The sequence below is a fragment of the Protopterus annectens genome, chromosome 6.part0 (genome assembly GCF_019279795.1).
Source record: "Protopterus annectens isolate FY-2018-M chromosome 6.part0, PAN1.0, whole genome shotgun sequence".
NCBI lineage: Eukaryota > Metazoa > Chordata > Ceratodontiformes > Protopteridae > Protopterus > Protopterus annectens.
Genome location: NC_056737.1, coordinates 124991196 through 125010568, shown reverse-complemented (window position 1 = coordinate 125010568; position 19373 = coordinate 124991196).

Below are 19373 nucleotides of genomic sequence, written 5' to 3'. Positions count from 1 at the left end.
GATAGTTTCGCATCTGCAGTAATCCCAACAGGCCATGGTCAGACAGTGGGCTTGAGGCCAGGCAGATATGACCTAATCCTATACCACACAGATTACAATGACATGGCTTTTAATCTATCCACATACAATATGGCATGGCTTGTTGCCTCTGTGTTATGTTGATGAGAAAGGCCTGTGGTCTATCCAGCTACTGCATGTGTCCATTGAGAATAATGCAAAGCAGACCATTATACTGTTTTACTGTTTTGATCAGGTTTCACTGTAGTGCTGTCATACAATCCTAATATCTGCATATGATGGTGTGTCTTATGCACACCACATGTCTGTACTGGGAAATCCTTAAAGAGAAAAGTTAGAAATTGATGATACACATTGAAGTTTCTTACTTCACAACTTTACCAGTGAAATCAGCATAAGGTTGTGACATTTTGATGCTGTAAACTTTTGAACTTTTCAAGAAGATTTTAAGTTCATGGTAAATTGACCACTTCAACAACACAAATAAAGATATACTAAGCAATAAGTTACCTATGCACTGTGATCATCATTCAGAAGATATTTGTATCCTTGAATTCAAAAGATAGAAAACAGGGATATGGCATAGTTATCATCATTTGCAGACAATGCTGTTGAGGGGTAGAGAGCAGGAAGCCTAGGCTGACACACAAGGTCAGTGAGTATGTGTGAGTAAGAAAGAGAAGGCAGGCATATGTATAAAACAACAAATGGCCATTGAGACTAAATGAGTAACTGTAGAGTATGTGTATCTGTATGGGTTATTCAGGTGAAATAGTTGTGTGAGTGTGTGCATGACCACAGCCAGTCTCTGTGCTCACTCTATGTCTTGGTCTGCCAGACAGGTGTTATCCATGCTTGGTAGAGGTGGCAGTTCATCACTGTAATTCCCAACCAGGAGAACTGGCTCTGACAGGAGCTGCACTTGCATGTTGACATCCAGGACAAAGGTTAGAGGCAGTGCTGCCACTTAAATGTGACTGATGTCTGCTGGACTAGCCTCCTTCATGGGGATTCCCATGACCATAACCTGCCACACCTGTGTGTGGACAGCAAACTCACTGATGGAAAATTGAAAATATAGAACTGTTGCTTTGTGCCACAGACTAAGGCATGCATACTTTCATTTACAGTTGAGATTTTCATGCTAAGGTTTGATACAACTGCATTAAATACCAAATAAGCTATTTTTAACTTTTAATGCTACAATAACAGTACTGTTTTGATGCATATATACCACATGTGTCTCTCATCCCTGCCAGTCATGTGGCATGGTTCCTGACATTCAAAGATCTCCCAGTGGGAGCTGTGGAAAAAACAGAACAGAACAGAATACCAATATGAATACCAGCCTTGCCTATATTCAGTTTTTAACTCTTACAAGTAGTCACTGTATTTGATACTCACATATCTGCGGTGTATCTGCAGTCCTAAATTCCCCAATCCAATGATTGAGAGTATCACTCTTCTAACTCCTGAGGTCATTAAAATTGTGTTGACATTGTTCACCAGTGTGGGGGATACCTGTAGCACTGGTCAAAACCCTGACAACACTATCCTTTGCTTCAGATTTGTACTCTGAGCCTGAATTGTCCCTCTGCAGTAACTGGGGCCCATTATGCTTAACTAGGAATCCAACAAATACTTTGGACTCCTGGACACTCCACCTCTGAGGTAGGAAGTGCACTCCCACCCCGCAATAACTACAGGAGATCATGCCCAATGTAGCATGAGGTTTTCCTGCCAATTTCATTTTGTATCCTGATGTTTTGCTGCCACTTCCAGTTATTGCATGCTTAATGGGTGTGCGCAATGTTTGAAAATGTTGCTTGATGCTTACCATCATGCAAACATGGTGCTTGGGAGTGTGCAGTGTTGAGAAACATTGGTTAGCAATGGAAGTTCAAGTTTATTGGATGTACAGGTCTTTGTGTATTGTATGTGTTTTAGGCAAAAGTGAAGGCCATGCCAGTCCAAACAGCAGCAATACACTGCCAACAGACTAGTTTCATGACATATCCTATTCTACTATTTTTGGTTTTGGTAGTCCACTTCCAGTGTTTGCTCTACATAGCACATTATGCAAGCAGTGGCAAAAAAAATAAATAAATGAACAAGACTAAAGAAAGGGAAAAACAAATGCTGTGCTGTCATACAATCCTTGAGCAAAATCAGTGCTGTCTGTGTCATAGCACTCAACCTTCCATCTCCAAAATTAGGAATAGCAACCCTCATAATGTAGAACAAATGGGCAAAATGTGGAAAACATACTAATGGCATACTAACATCTGAAACTATGAAAGTTATATGATGGTTAAAATGTGCTGCTTTTACCTACATAAAAGATCTCTTAATGAATTAATGTGATTAATTTCTATTTACCCTAGGTATCAGTAAAAGCTTTCATAACACTGGATGTGTGACAGACCCTTTCAATGAGGAACTTCATGACACATGAACTTTTTAAGACCCCAAATGAGGTACATTCCTCTTAATGAGGTACAATTGCGAAGTATGATATGTGTAGTCCTGGTGGTCGTGGCATTTTGCGCAAATGCGCACACCAGAGCAGCTTGGATTTACACAGAATTGCTATCTGTGTTTGCTTCAAGCTTTTCACAGACAGCATCCTTCCACATACATGCTCTCTGCATTCATCTAAGAGGTTTCACAGCCAGCAACACTACTGCGAGCCATGAAACCTTGCTTAGGCACACCAGGCCTCATAAATATAGGCTCATAGGTTCATAGTAAGTACTAGGCTATCTTCCCAAGGGCATTTATAAACCTAGCCAGAATGTGTTGTCTTTCACCACACCCTTAGATTAGTTCCCTGTGCCTCTGTCCAGCAGAGCCATCAGTTGCCTGGCCACTGTCCAGCAGAGCCATTAGTTCCCTGCACCACTGTCCAGCAGAGCCAGTGCAGTTATCCCCCGGGTAAATTTTCTGTTTCCCATCCACCCATCAAGGCTTCTCTTGAAGAGTGTTAGTGAGGTGCTCTGCCTGATGTATACTGGAATCCTGTCCCAAAGCATGGGGAGTCTCTGGGATAGGAATCTATCCCTCCAGCATGTCCTATTTATCATTGGGGTGAGGTTTATATCTGTAGAGCGTGTGGCTCTCTGGGATTTGTTTTTTTTTAGGTGGAGCATGTCCATCAATTCTGGGTTGAATGTGGCCTTGTATGTCAGGCAGAGATCACCTCTGAGTAAGCGGATTGCAACTGAGTACAGCTGGAGTTTCTTGAGTTGGGCTGCATAGGGCATCTGTTTGAGGCCAATAATCCTCTTGGTGAGGTACTTTTGTGGCCTTTCCAGCTGTTGCAGGTGTCTTGTAAGGTACATCCCAAATGGGGCATTGTATTCTATGATGGGTCTAATGCGTGATGAGTAGAGAGGCACAATAACCTCTTTTGTTCTAGATGCGAACCCTTTTGTGATTAGGTGGGCCACATAGAAGGATTTTCTAACCACCTTGGCAATATGATTATCAAAGGAGAGATTACTATCTACTTGGGTCCCCAGATCCCTTATTACATTTTATGTATTTAGGGGACTACCACCTATGTGGTAGTTTGCGGGTATTTTGTTTTTTCCAAAGGGAATGACTATTCACTTTTTGGCATTTAGCTTGAGGCCATGAATTTGACACCAGGTATCTGTCTCAGTGAGACCCATCTGAAGGGTGTCTGTATCAGCTGAAGAATCAATTATGGCCCCTAGTTTGCAGTCGTCTGCAAACTTTGTCAGCCATAGTCCTCCTATGCTTGCCTGTACCTCTGAAAAGTATATACCGAACAGGAGGGGTCCTAGGACTGAGCCCTGAGGAATGCCACTTGTAACCAGTTTAGAGTCGGACATAGAGCCTGCAACTCTCACCATGTGGGTTCTATCCATGAGCCAGTTGGCAACCCATCTCATGACATAGGGGTTTATGTTCAAGCTGGTGAGCTTGTCTATAATACTAAAATGGGGAATGGTGTTGAAAGCCTTTGTGAGGTCTAGGTATGCTGTGTGGACCTCCTTTCCCTCGTCTAATGCCTTGCCAACCATCTCAAAGAAGTCCACCAGGTTTAGGAGGCATGATCTGCCCTTAACAAAACTAAACTGGGTAGGGTCCAAGGTTTGGAGGTTCCCAATGTCTCTGTTAATTAGTTCCATGATGATGTGTTCCATAGCCTTGCAGACCAGGCTAGTCAGGCTTATAGGGTGATAGTTCCCAGGGTCCGTTGTGGCTCCACCTTTGTGGAGCAGGATAACTGTTGCTGTGCGCCACTCTATGGGTACATAGCCTGTAGAGAGGCTGAGTTTGAACAGTGTGTTTAGGTGAGGGGTTAGTTCATTTTGGAGCTCTTGTAAGACACAGCCTGGGACCCCGTCCGGTCCCATTGAAGCTGTGTTTTTGGCTTTGGTAAGGGCTGTTTTAACCTGTGCATCAGTGACTTGATGGGGCCCTACATTCGTCTGGTATGCTTATGGGCCCTTTAGGGGTGAAGTGTGCACTAAACCTGTCTGCCAGAATGTTTGCAATATCAGTTGGTTCAGTGTATTTTGTGCCATTTTGCACTAACTCAGAGCAGATCTGAGAGTTTCCACTTAGGTTCTTGACATAGCTAAAGAACGCCTTGTGGTTATCTTTGGAGTCATTGGCAATTTTTCTTTCGAAACTAGCCTTGGATGATTTAATGAGGGATTGTAGTTTTTTGCTGATACTGATCAGGGATGTCTTTCCTTCTTGGGTATTTACTCTTTTCTGTACTAGTTTCCTCCTTCTGTTGTTTACTTTGTTTATGGCAGGGGTCCACCAGACTGGTTTCCTTTTCTTGGAGGAGTGAGTCTTGGTTTTACTTGGGATAGCACGATCCATGCATTCCTGCAGATGCTCATAGAGTGCCTTTGTACAGGTTTCAGCAGCTTGGACAGCATTGTCCTTTAGTATGGGGGTTGTGAACCTTTCCACCTCAGTCTTAAGTAATGTGAAGTTTGCTTTTGAAAAGGTTTTCATGGTGGTTTCCTTGATTGGGGGTGGGGCAGAATGTGGATATCCAGAGTGATTAGTCTATGGTCTGATCTAACCAGTGAGGGGTTGACTTCCGGTGTGGAACACCGGTCGCCCATGTTGGTGATGACCACGTCCAATTTGTTGTTCCCTCTGGTGGGGGTGTTGACCAATTGATCCAGGGTGTTTGAGTTTATAAATTCTAGGAAGCGTTGGGCAAGGGAGTTAGTACTTGAGTAGTTCTCCCAGTTTATGTTTGGGTAATTGAAATCACTCGGTATTAAGGTGTTTGATAGGACCTTCATATTTCCCAGTGTCTCCAGAAATGCGGAATGGGGGGTCCTGGGCCATGGTGGGTGATCTGTAGCAAGCTACAATTTGGATTGCAGTTTGGCCCATTGTTAGTTGCACATGGATGATCTCTGATGCATTGTGCTGTGCCACTAACCTGGAGGTGTGGGTATCCTTGATGAATATGGATACACCCCCGCCTTTTGTGTTTCGGTCCTGGTTCTGTGGCCAAAAGGTATGGTATGAGTTATAGCCTAGTAGTGCTGGGGTGCTCTCAGGAGCCTTAAACCATGTTTCTGTTATTGCACAGATGTCGATGTTCTCTATACTGAGGAGAGCCTTGAGTGCATGCATTTTGAGGTTTAGACTTCTGGCATTGAGCAGCATTACCCTCAGTTTTTGGTTACTTGTGCTATTTATGGTGGTGAGTTTGTCTTTTCAGCCTTGCCTAAAAAAGGCACTATGGGGGGAGCAAGAGCCTTGGCCAGTATTCGAAAGCCTAAGGGTGACAAGTGCAAGCCATCTCTTGCGAAGCAACGTGGTTTGTTGAGCATGTCATCCCAGGTGGACAGATACTGGATCCCCTTTGAATGACACCAAAAACTTAGCCAATTGTTGAAATTGATCATTTTTTCTTTATACTGTGGCATCATTCTTGGTGAGGGCAGGATGCTACTCAGAGTCAGGGTCATACCGGCCTGGGCTACATGATCAGAGAGCTCTTCCATGTCTCTTTTCATGTAGTCCAGTTTGGTACGTCTCAGGTCATTTATACCAACATGGACAATGACAGAGTTGTATTTGTACTTGTTCTGGAGTGACCTGAGTGCTTGTGTTATGTGGCAGATCCTGGCACCTGACAGGCAGTTAACTGTAACCTTCTCCTTGTCCAGCCTAGTTAGTGGGACATCAGTATGCCTGACTATAGAGTCACCTATTACTAGTGTGTTGGGTATGTTATTTTGCGTTAAGGTCTGTGATTACATGGTACACTGATTATGTGAAGTATGTGTTTCATGGTTGGTGATAGGGTGTGGAGGTTGCTTGGATGTCTGCTTTGGAGGTCTCTGTTGCTTTCGCAGATTTTTATTTAGAGCCTCCGAGTATGTTTTCATGTATTCATGTGTGTTATTTGCCAGTGTTGGTGTATTAGGTCTATGTGAGACTAGTGGTGTGTTGCAAGTATTACCTTTCTCCTCTTGACTGTCAGTTCCAGTCTTGGGTTGAGAGAGCTTTGCCTCCAGTTTGCCTGTATAATTACATCTCTCGCATATATTAGTGTTTGGTGGTAGGAGGAGAGGGTTGTCTGTGTACATGAGGCAATTGTAACATTGCCTCAAAATGCCCAGATTCACCAGTTGGACTGGAGAGTACACTGGAAACTGCCCTTTGGACATGCCTGAATAGATAGAGTAAGCTGTTTTTCTGATTGGCTGGTGGGGACGAATAGAGAGCCTTGTCCTTCTGGACAGTATGGGGGGGGTCTAGTGCTAGGGTTAATTAGTGCTTGCTATGAGTTTTAAGCAAATGCTTGACTGTGAAATGAATGGTTTGAGTGCTAAAGTTGAAGGTTTGTCTAGTTCCAAGGGAAAAATTAAAGAGTAGACCTCGTGGAGCCGAGAATAGTTTAACTCTAGCAAAATGGTGCTGACCGGTGCACAACACAAAACTGCACAAATACGGTTTTTATAGCAGAGAAGTGAAAGAGATAGAAATTAGCCTAAAATGGCTGATAGGCTGCTCAAAGCTCCCCTCTCTCACAGGTGAACAGAGAAACTTCCTTCTTGCCAAGTAAGATATGGGCAACACAGAAACTTGTAAGTCAGCTCTGGATTCAGCAATAACCTGAAAACTGGACTATACTAGTTCAAAAAGGCGGGTAACAAGTATATATATTTTTTTTCAGAAAATACAGTAGATACAATCAAAACAACACTTTACATGCACAGAAAAGGCTATTGCACTTTAGTGTGTAGCCTACAACAGTTAAACAGATTATTTAAACACAAAAATGACTTAATGCAAGTGCAGGCAGCAAATAAGTAAATATGTAGCAATAACAAACTTTTTAAATCACAGATTTGCTAAAAAAAAACTGGAGCTTTAGGCGGAATTAGTTAAGACAGCAAGAAAAGCAGGAAAGTGATACTTAATCACTCCAAAGTCACTCCTTTGTCTCACTGCTGCTGTAGACTCTGCAATACACCTAGAAGGCACTTGCCGAGTGGAATACAAGTGTAAAAACTGTGCCAATGAGGTTTTTATAGCAGGGAAGTGAAAGAAATAGAAATTAGCCCAAAATGGCCAATAAACTGAAACCACTCCTCCAGGGACAGATAGGCTGCTCAAAGCTCCCCTCTCTCACAGGTGAACAGAGAAACTTCCTTCTATCCAAGTAAGGTATGGGCAACACAGAAACTTGTAACACAGCCCTGGATTCAGCAATAACCTGAAAACTGGACTATACTAGTTCAGAAAGACGGGAAACAAGTATTCTTTTTTTCAGAAAATAGAGCAGATAGAATCAAAATTAGGCCAAAATGGCCAATAAACTACTAATTTGTGGCCTGAAACCACTCCTCCAGGGACAGATAGCATGCTCAAAGCTCCCCTCTCTCATAGGTGAACAGAGAAACTTCCTTCTATCCAAGTAAGGTATGGCAACACAGAAACTTGTAACACAGTCCTGGATTCAGCAATAACCTGAAAACTGGGCTACATTAATTCAGAAAGGTGAGAAACAAGTATATATATATATATATATATATATATATATATATTTTTTTTTTTTTTTTTTTTTCCAGAAAATAGAGCAGATATAATCAAAACAACACTTTACCCAATTAACCAGTTAAAAAGCTTAAAACTGAGCCCTGTTCCAGCAGTCTTCAATCAGACAAGTTCTAACTGCACAGTCCTGCCACTAGGGTACAGAGAAACCTTCTCCAAAATAGACAGCCTGGATCAGTGCACACGTTATACAAACAAAGCTAGATCCAGCCAGCCTGAATCTAGTCTATGCTACAGCAAACAGTTCAAGTAAGCATGCGCAATAAGCCTTTAACCAGAAATTCCCAGCTCAGAAGGGCAGAATCTAGCCTCTCCTCCCACAAGAGTGCAGACCACAAACCTTCTTAATATAAAATAACTGGCCTGAAGCCCAAGTGCTTAACCCAGAACTAATACACTTTTAGAATAACAGACACTGGGCCTTCAATCAGCAGTTCCCAACTTAGAAGATTTATGCTACCTGTCCTGCCACAACAGTGCAGACCACAAACCTTCTTAATGTAAAACAACTGGTTTGAAGCCCAAGTGCTTAAACCAAGGGCCTTAGAATAACAGTTACAAATTAATCAGGCTACTAACAAGCAGTAATAAAGGCAACAGAATAAATTCAATCGAGTACTTTTAAGAAGAGGCAAAAGCAAAATAAGGTAATAAAGTAGGAAGAAACACAAATACAGTAAGGCAGATGAAGTGCAAATTTTTTTTTTGAGACGGAGGAAACAGAGCAGATTAAGATACTATATTGGAATGTCCTTCCCAAGTGCTCTCTCTGTACACCACAGAGGAGACGGGACTGGTAGGAGTATCCGAAATCAAAATATGATCTCACTGTACTCAGCTGAGTGAGCAAATGAGATGGGTCCAGGAGGAGTGTGCAAAAATAGATTTACAGCAGGGGCAGGCAATTCCAAAGTCACTAAGATTAACACCACCAGGAAACAGGGAGGCGGTTGGGGAACTAACTGCAGAGAGACAGAGACACAATATTTACTGAATCAAAGACACACTGACTCAAATCTTAAATAAGTGCAGAGAAAACTATACTTAAATCAGTTTGTGTCAACTGCAGAGAGACAGAGACACAATATTTACTGAATCAAAGACACACAATATTTACTGACTCAAATCTTAAATAAATGCAGAGAAAAATATACTTAAATCAGATTGTGTCCAGTTGATATATGCAGACAAGTCTCAGTAGCCAGCAACTCGATTTAAAATGATTCACAATGCAAAGTGATGAGCAACATTGTGTCCATGGCAAATTTATGTGTAGGCTTGGTGCAAAGCCTACACAGAGTTTATTGAATCCAGGGACATATCTTATATCCATTTAAGCTTCACAGTGTATTTTTTCCAGAAGATTTGTATCATTTTGATAAGATCAAAAAGCTTAAAATTTGCAACATCTGGTCTTGATCAAGAACCAATGTCAAGTGGCATTTTTACAACTCTATGTGCTGCACCTGTGGGAAACTGGGCAGTGCATTCTTTTGGAAACAGTTTTTTTAAGTACAGAAAGCAACTCATTAAACAGAAACGGGAAAAGGACACACTCCATCTTATTTCTCAGGTACTCATAAAATAAAAGATTGTAATAATTTGGTCTCTCAAACTGGGATTTTTTGGAGCTGAACATTTTGAAACTCCAATAAATCTAGTCAAAATGAACAGTTAAGATTGTTACTGACTAAAGCAACTATTGCATAATTTTGAATGGATTTGTTAGTTGCAATAAAATGAACAGCTGTAGTAGTCAAGGGTTTTAAATGCACATTATGATAGTTATTTTTTTTCAAATAGTTGTTGCATTTCTTATTTAAGTAGCCTGGAAGAAAAAATGGTTTTACATTATTTATAAAACTAAATCACTGATGGAAGCCACAGTGGTACAGCGGTAACGTTGTTGCCTCACAGCAAGAGGTTCTCCTGTTCGATTCATGGCTGGAGTGCTTTCTGTGTGGAGTCTGCATGTCCTCCTCGCAGTCGAGTGGCTTCCGAAAGACATGCGTGAATGGGTGTGCCTTCTCTGAAGGTTGGGCATCAGGCTAGCAACTTGGCACCATAAAAAAATCTACTGCCAATCATTAGCGGACCGGAGTTCCGCTGTGGCGACCCCGAACCAGGAAAAGACAAACAATAAAACTAAATCACTGATATTACTCTGTCCATTACATATTCAGACTTTCAATCACATCAGCTGCAGCCTTACCAACTTGAACCATAGCAGAAATGTGTCTTGAATATCTGTATCATTGAACAAAAGGAAAGAATTTGGCATTGAAGTAGTTGTAGAATGGGTGGTATATTTTTGGTAAAATCAGTTGCTTTATGTAGAGTCACAGCCCTAAAGCTCAGTCAGTGTTTCTTTCTTCTTCTTGTTTTTTTTCTCCTTTTGTCTCCTGTTGTGAATTTGATTTTGTGAATATGTTAAAGTAATTTCATTTCTTCAACGAAATCACTTTGTGAAGCACAGCCATGTAACTTACAGCACTGATTCATCAAGGTACATAATCCTGTCCTCGCCGTGACTTGCTAATACTTAGGTAATGCCCAAATTGAGGTAGATGAGAAATTTATATGGTTCACAGGCTTCACTTTTGATAAGCCGTACTTTTTCTAGAACACTAGATGATCATCTGGGATACTACTGTGGCTGAGCCAATATAGTGCTGGAAAGTTTCAGAATCCAGTATGCCCAATTACATTTTTGGGAGCTTTTAGGGAAATGTAATCCTCTGAGATGCATGTATGGTATTCACATTTGACTCCAACCTTGTACCAGTTCTCTTTCCAGTCTGTGTCTATGAGCTACTTCCTGGTCAAAAAGAGGATTGAGATATAGGCAAATGTGGCAACCAAGACTTCTCTGTACAGTTCTCTCTTTATAGCTGGATCAATGCAAAAATAAATATATTTTGTTAGCAAATAGTGTTTTTTTGACATGTAATGCATCTACACTTTCTGGCATTTGCTACTAGTTCTTCCAACTTTTAAGCATGCAACAAACCATCATGGTGTTTTGCAGTCACACACAGGGCACTATTTAAACCACTATATTCATAATGCTTGCCATTTGCTTTCATCCTTTACACAATAACTTCCAGTATTGGAAACATTCAAAGTCTGCTCAATTACTTTATTGTACTCTGTCTATGGTAAATTGTATTGGACTGTTAATCATAATTGTGCTTTTTAATGTTTCCCACTATTGTTAAAGATACAAGGCAATGTTTATTAAATGCTGACCATGGATTCAGCTTATGCAAAAGATCTTGTATAAACTTGCTTTAAAAAGCTAATCTTATGAAACTATTCTAGAGCATTGAGTTAGACTATTTTAATGTTTGACTGACTTTTAAATTATTTTTGTTCTGTACCTGCTGATTACTGCCTGCATGTAAGTATAGATGTGCAGTGTCTTGCAGCTTTTATGTCGTTAGGTGTTAATGACTGAGCAAGCCTTAATGCTCATTAATGGGTAATTTTGCACTTAGAATGTTGTTGCAAAGATGTGAGTGTAGCACATCATATTAGTCACTGGGGTATATTTAAAAAAGAAATCTTGGCAGGCAGTGGCAAACAAAAAAACAAAATACAGGAAGATTATGTTGCAATGCTGATTTAGCTTTTTAATATGATAAAGGTGAATATGGATTATACTAACCACCATCAGCATTCATCTCCCCGTGAAATCCCTTTGCCATCTAAAAACTACTTGACGTGTATTTAGCAAGCATTTTCATATTTATTTGATGATTTCATAACAGATGTAGCATGAAATAAACTCATATGTTGTGTTTTTATCATGTAAACAAAACACTTAAAACTAAAAATAAAAGAATAATAGACCGAGTAGCCTATCAGAGTATGTTTTTTTCAGTATCATAAAGCATCTGACTTTCTTATATTATGTAGTTTTGTTATTCTTTTGAAATATTTCATAAATCTGTCTGATAAATTCCCTTTTACTCAGTCATAATTTTACTTGTAAAGATTAGTTTCATTTTCATAGCATACTATACCTGCTGTGTATTATAAATAACAAGCGAGGTAAAGGACTTGTATTAATATGGGTATGGATACAGTTTTCTATAAATGAATATTTCAATTAAGCTACAAAATGGTACAGCATATGTGAAATGGATGCATTAAAATGCTACTGGGAAACAAGGTTGTAGACCATGGTAAATTCTTTATATATATATATATATATATATATATATATATATATATATATATATAGATATATATGATTATCATTTAATTTTACATTTTTATATTTTAAAATACCTGTTTAGGGTTGGCACCTTCCCTTTCCTGCCTTCTAAGCTACTGGCAACATTCCCCCCCTTCAAGGTGATGTACGAGTGGTGATGTACGTTTTTAACCTAGATTGGCAAACATCTTCTTATCCCTCTTCAGTGCATCATATCTTCTGGCTCCCAGATAAGCTTCTAATAAGCAACAAGACCCCGGTGCCTCTTCTACTGCTTACATCCACTGGACACCTGAATCTTATTTTGGACCCTGCTTCCTCATATGGTTTATGTTAAACACCTTCTTATCCCCCCTCAGTGCATTGTGGCTTCTGGCTCCCAGTTAAGCTTCTAATAAGCAATAAGACTGCAGTGCCTCTTCTACTGCTTACATCCACTGGACACCTGAATCTTATTTTGGACCCTGCTTTCTCATATGTTTTATGTTAAACACCTTTTCATGCCCCCTCAGTGCATCATGGCTCCTGGCTCTGAGATAAGCTCCTAATAACAATAAGACCCAGTGCCTCTTCTACTGCTTACATCTGCTGGATGCCTGAATCTTATTTTGGACCCTGCTTCTGCATATGGTTTATGTTAAACACCTTCTTATCCCCCCTCAGTGCATCGTATAAGCTTCTAATAAGCAACAAGACCCCAGTGCCTCTTCTACTGCTTACATCTGCTGGATGCCTGAATCTTATTTTGGACACTGCTTCCTCATATGGTTTATTTTAAACACCTTTTCATCACCCCTGAGTGCATCATGGCTCCTGGCCCCTAGATAAGCTTCTAATAAGCAATAAGACCCCAGTGCCTCTTCTACTGCTTACATCCACTGGACACCTGAATTCTATTTTGGACCCTGTTTCCTCGTATGGTTCATGTTAAACACCTTCTCATCCCCCCTCAGTGCATCATGGCTCCTGGCTCCCAGATAAGCTTCTAATAAGCAATAAGACCCCAGTGTCTCTTTTACTGCTTACATCCACTGGACACCTGAATCTTATTTTGGACCCTGTTTCCTCATATTGTTTATGTTAAACACCTTCTCATTCACCCTCAGTGCATCATGGCTCCTGACTCCCAGATAAGCTCCTAATAAGCAATAAGAGCCCAGTGCCTCTTCTACTGATTGCATCCACTTGATGCCTGACTCTTATTTTGGACCCAGCTTCCTCATGTGGTTTATGTATGTGTCTGGGAACTTACCTTCCACCCAACTTTAACTTTATCTATCTCATTGCTATTGTTTTGTGGTGCCCTAGTACATCACCTTGCCACTGCTATCCCTACTCTGTCACTTAACTCAGTATTCCCAGCTTTCATAGTCTATACTGTCCTATCTACCCTTCTTTGCTTCCTTCTGGGATTCTCCTAATATTTTTCTCTCATTCTCCCTCCTTCAGCACTTTTCCTTCTCTCCCCATCCCCCTTAATTGGTTCTATCGCTATCTACTCTCCACTACTTCTTGTACACCCTCTAAAACAACTACTTATAATTTTCTCTTTCCCATTTTTTACCCACCTTATCTCCTCTATTGGCATTTTTCAGTCATATTTCCTCTGCCCCTACCTTCTTTGCTGCAATGTTTCCTCCCCAATTCCTCTCCTTTCCTTAAGTTGCTGATTGTTTTTCTTTTCTTCAAAGCCTAACTGGAAAGGACTTGCTTGCTCCATTTGCCCTTCACTCCACTCAGGCTCAGTCCAGTCCCCTACCCTACCCCATTACCACCCACCCCATAGCAATTACATGTATGGTTAACCATAGCCCACCCATAATCCAATCAAGCCATCTACACCCAGCCCCACCCACTCAATATATCTAACTAACCAACCCTCTAACCAATCACTCTACCATCATTATTTACTACTTCCTCCCACTTTCTATATTAGTAACTGCCCCCCACTCCCCACAATCCTCCTCTAGGACTTCTGCATTCATCTCATAACTATGACACTACTAGCTATGACCATACTATTCCTGCCTCTGTCTCTATCTCTTTCATTCCTTTTTTATCTCACACTTCTTTCCACTCACACACAATTTGTATCCACCTCTACCACTTCTGCCCAATTCCCCAACCACGATCGTACTCCAAAATATCTTCTGGTCTCTACTCCACAAATACATTGATATTCCTTAAACCCAAAATCCTTTCATACTCACATAACACTCTACTTACCACTCCTCACAACACAGTACAACTTTAAGCGCAAACTGCTATCAGCACTACACTCAGAGAGGACCACTACCCTATCTCAATGTGGGGGCACCCACCCCAACCCTGGACCTACTCCATTTGCCTCTTCAACCTCCCAAATCTCACATATCCCTAAAGCTCACCACCATTAACATACAAAGTATTAGAAACAAATCCCAGAATTTCATGCTGGGATATCCTATTCCAGACCTGATATAATTACTGTAACGGAGACATGGCTAAAGCCATGCATAAAAGACATGGAATTTCTCCCTCCATATTTCTCCTGTCTAAGATCAGACAGACCTCACAAGAAAGGGGAGGAGTTGCACTTCTGTACCCTAACTCCTTTACCGTCATTCCCCACTCAAACTCTATTCCACAATTCTCCACAGTAGAACTCATCATAGCACATTTACAAATGAACAAATTCAAAAGTATCTGCCTGGTAGTCATATATATCCCACCAGGTAAAAATATTCCTATATTAGAATAAATCTTAGCCTGGACCTCAAACAATATCCACAAAGAAACAATAATCTTAGGTGATGCTAACATAAACTGGTTAGATCATACAAATACCTCTCCCAATATAGCCATCAATCTCTGTAACTTTATTCAACTTATTACTAGCATAACCCGACCTAGAAATAATAACAACAGTGGTTTCATTCTCAACTGTATTTTATTTTCTGACCCTAACAAAATTTCTTCAGCAGGAACTCTCCCCTGCAATATTAGAGATCATCAGCCTGCCTACATAACATGCAACACCTCCACTACCTTAACCCACCACCAATACAGACCCACCAGAAATCTAGCTAACTTCAACCCAACAAACCTCAATGATACATGCAGTAAAATAAACTGGAGTACTCTAAAATTCCTTCCCCTGGACAAAGTCATTGAATTATTCAGTTTAACATTCCTAAACATCCTCAATAGAATGGCACCCCTTCGAAACAAAAGAATAAAAACAAATCATGCAATCTGGCTTTCTAGAGAAACCAAATAACTTATGACAACAAGAGACAGAACATGGAAAAAAATGGCAGAAAAGCAAAAACCCCATTGAACTCCAGCTCTTCAAACAGCTCTGCAACCAAGTCAAACGTCTAGTCATTAAAAATAAAAAAACAATATTATCTCCATCTCCAAAATAGCTGTAACTATAACCTAAAAAGATTTTGGAACTCATTCTCTACTCTACTAAATCCTGGCCAAAAGCAACCCATGCCCAAATCCTGACAAAACCCTGCTGAACTCGCTTCACTCTTCAATTCCTACTTTATAGAGACTATATCCAAACTGGCTGCCAGCTTTCCTCAAACTAATCATAACAACAACCCCACAACTCATTCTTCATCAACAAACTCTTCTCCCCAACCTTTTACTTTTGCTCCTGTTCCTACTTCCATTATAACCAAGCTCTTACTAAAACTCAAACATGGTAGTACTGGCCCAGACAATCTACCCTCTGAGTAGCTACAAATGTCAGCCAAATCTATAAGCTACCCCATCAGTATTCTCATAAATAGGTCTATCCAAGAATCCTACATACCCTCCCTCTGGAAAAAAAGCCTGCATAATTACCTTACATAAAGGTGGCAACAAAACAAAAATCTCTAATTTCTGCCCTATTGCCATACCATCCTCCATCTCTAAAATAATGGAAAATGCATCCAAACCCAACTTATGAATTATCTACTCCAAAATCAACTCCTTTCCACCACTGAGCATGGCTTTTGACCTGGACACAGCACTATAACTGATCTCCTATCCTTCTTGAACATTGTCAACCTCAATTGCAATGATGGCAAACTTATCTTTGCACTCTTCCTCAATCTATCTAAGGCCTTTGACACCATCTCCCATTCTCTCCTCCTTTCTAAGCTCTCATTCCTAGGCATGTCCACTTCTGCTCTTGACTGGTTTACCAACTATTTTACTAACAGACAACAATCTACCAAATCCAATAGACTGTTTCAGCTGAGGTGGCAGAGTGTCTATTAAACTGTGCTTTTTTGTTTGTACTCGCCTTAGTCATTCTTTGGATTTCTGTTATTTTTGTGGTTCTGCAACAATTTACCAAATGGCTTCACTTCCTCTCACCTTTTCTCAATACTGCCACAGGAGTTAACCAAGGATCAATCTTAGGACCCATTCTTTTCAGTCTTTTCATTAATGACTTTCATTTTGCTATCACTCATGGATCGGTAGTATAATATGCAGATGATTCTACTATTATCTGCACCGGCACCTCAGAATTAGAACTTCTTACCATGACCCAAAAAACTTTCTCTACTACTGAACTTTGGTTGACAAACAGCCATCTTGCCCTTAACCCCAATAAAACCAAACTCCTGATCTTTACACCCAAACAAAAACACCACACTTATTAAATCAAACTTTACCATCTAGTCATCCAACAAAACTGCCATAGAGGTAGTCCCCCATGCCAAGTTACTCAGCGATATTGTAGATGATAACAACATTCAACTAACACATCCACAGCAATATCAAAAAATTGCACCAAAAACTCGGTATCCTTTATAGACATCAACACTTCTTAAACTACTCTACTAGAAAAACATTTGCCCAAACCTTTCTCCTACCCTCTCTCCTCTACAGTGCCCCCATTCTTAAAAACATCCAGTCCTGCTTAAAAACTAAGATGGACACCTGCTATAACAAAATTGCTAAGTTTGTGACCTGTGCAAAATACTCTTCCCATCACCGCCATTCTTTACAATCTCTGAACTAGATTGAACTCCAACAACATCTCACATACATGCAACTGTCTACAGTTCACAAAATTTCTGCATGGGGGATTGATACAGTGGGGTTAGGAAATTAACTTTTTCCCACTGTAATGCGATCTTGGAGTTGGTATATTTAATTTACGGGGTGTGTGTGGGGGGTGGTGCAGGCAGGCTTACACAAATGTAGTAAAAAGTGTATTTGGTAGTTTGGTGTTGTTATATGTGGAGAGGATGTTATTTTCTTGTGATGTGTAGTGTTAGATCTTATGAAATTCAATGTTTTGGGTTTTAGATGTTCTGGTCTCAATGTTATGAAATGAGATGTTATGGGTTTCAGATGTTTTGAAGTAGACCCATTAAACACTATATACATTGGATACCTTTACATGCATCAACATTGATTTCAAAACTTCTAGCAACATAATTGAACTAAGTTCCAAGTATTTCTCCTGATTGTATATAACTTACAAAATGATTATCACTTTGGAAACTCTTGTTTAGCTAACTTCTATTATTTTGTATTCTGTTATGGAGCTTTTCTCCCAGGGCCTCCACTGAAAATTGGCACTGATTTCAGCCCAGTGGACTTTCACAGTCAACAAAAGCAAATAAATAAATAAATAATAAAATTGAAGATAGCTTTGACTGCAATACCTGTATCACATAAATACCTGCATCACATAAATAACCCTAGATTTTCCCTATTTTCCTTTACCTAATTTTTGGATTACATAACTTAAATGGTTGTAGCCTATTAACTTGGCAAACAGATGACACTAGATAATTTGTAAATACACTTGTTAGTACTACTGTATGTGCCTTTAATGTTTCACTGATTTATATGTTATATGCCTTCTTTAATATCTCACTTGTTCATTTGTTCTATGCTTGCTTGTTTATCCCTCTGCTTTTAATTATTGTTAATAAACTGTGGAGCTTTTCTCCACGGGCCTCCGCTGTAAATGGACCTCTGTCCAGTCTGACTATCCCTGTTAACAAATGTAAAATAAAATAAAATAAATAAATAAAATAAAAATACCCATGGTGAAAAAAAGACAGAGGTGCAAATTCAATATAGCTTACATGGTCCAGTAAAATCATGTGAGTGTCGTGTTGTTTTGCATTCAGTAAGAACAGCAGTTCTACATGCTGTGTAGAGAATCTCAAACTCGGTAAACATTGTAGCATGCTAATTATACCACAAGCAGCTGAATTGTATGCTAATTAACCAATCCAAGATGGAGGAGCTATTCAACAAGCTATAAAGCAACCGTGTAGACTCAGTGCTGGTTTTCCCTGCTAATTCCAAAATTTGTTGGAATACAACCACAGAAACTAGGCTACACAGAAAGAATGTTAGGGGCTGCTGTTGCTCTTATTCATGTTTATGTGCAGCAGGCCCAAGTCTATGCTGCTGCTGCTAATAGACCTTGGCCAAGAAGGAGAAGGGTGTTTAGACCCCATTTAACTTCTCAAAATCTGCATGAGGTGGAAATTATAGAGAGCTACAGGGTGGGTAGAGACACACTACAGGAACTCTGCAAACTCTGTCATCCTCAGCTGACAGTAAGGGCAAACCAGTGGAACCAATCTCAGTGAAGACTAAGGTATATGTAGCACTTTTAGCTACAGGAACCTTTCATAGACCAACAGGGGACATGCTAGGGCTGTCACAGGCATCAGCATCAAGGATCCTCCATCAATTCCTGAATGCTATATTACAACATGCCAGTGAGTACATATATTTTCCCAGAGCTATGCAGGAGTTCTACCTGTAGCACATTACCCTGAAATCCTAGGTGCCTCAGCCTGTACACTTGTAGAAATCAAAGCACTACCCAGGGAACAGGGAAGGGTGTATATAAACAGAAAAGACTTCCACTCCATTAATTTCCAGGTCATGTGTAATGCTAAGGGAATCATCCTGAATGTGTGTGCTGGCCTCCCTAACAGTTACCATGACTCGCATATCTAGGACAACTTTACAACTTTTAACTGTATGAGGGTCATTTACTTTGGGATGCAGGTTATGCATTGGAACCGTGGCTGATGAC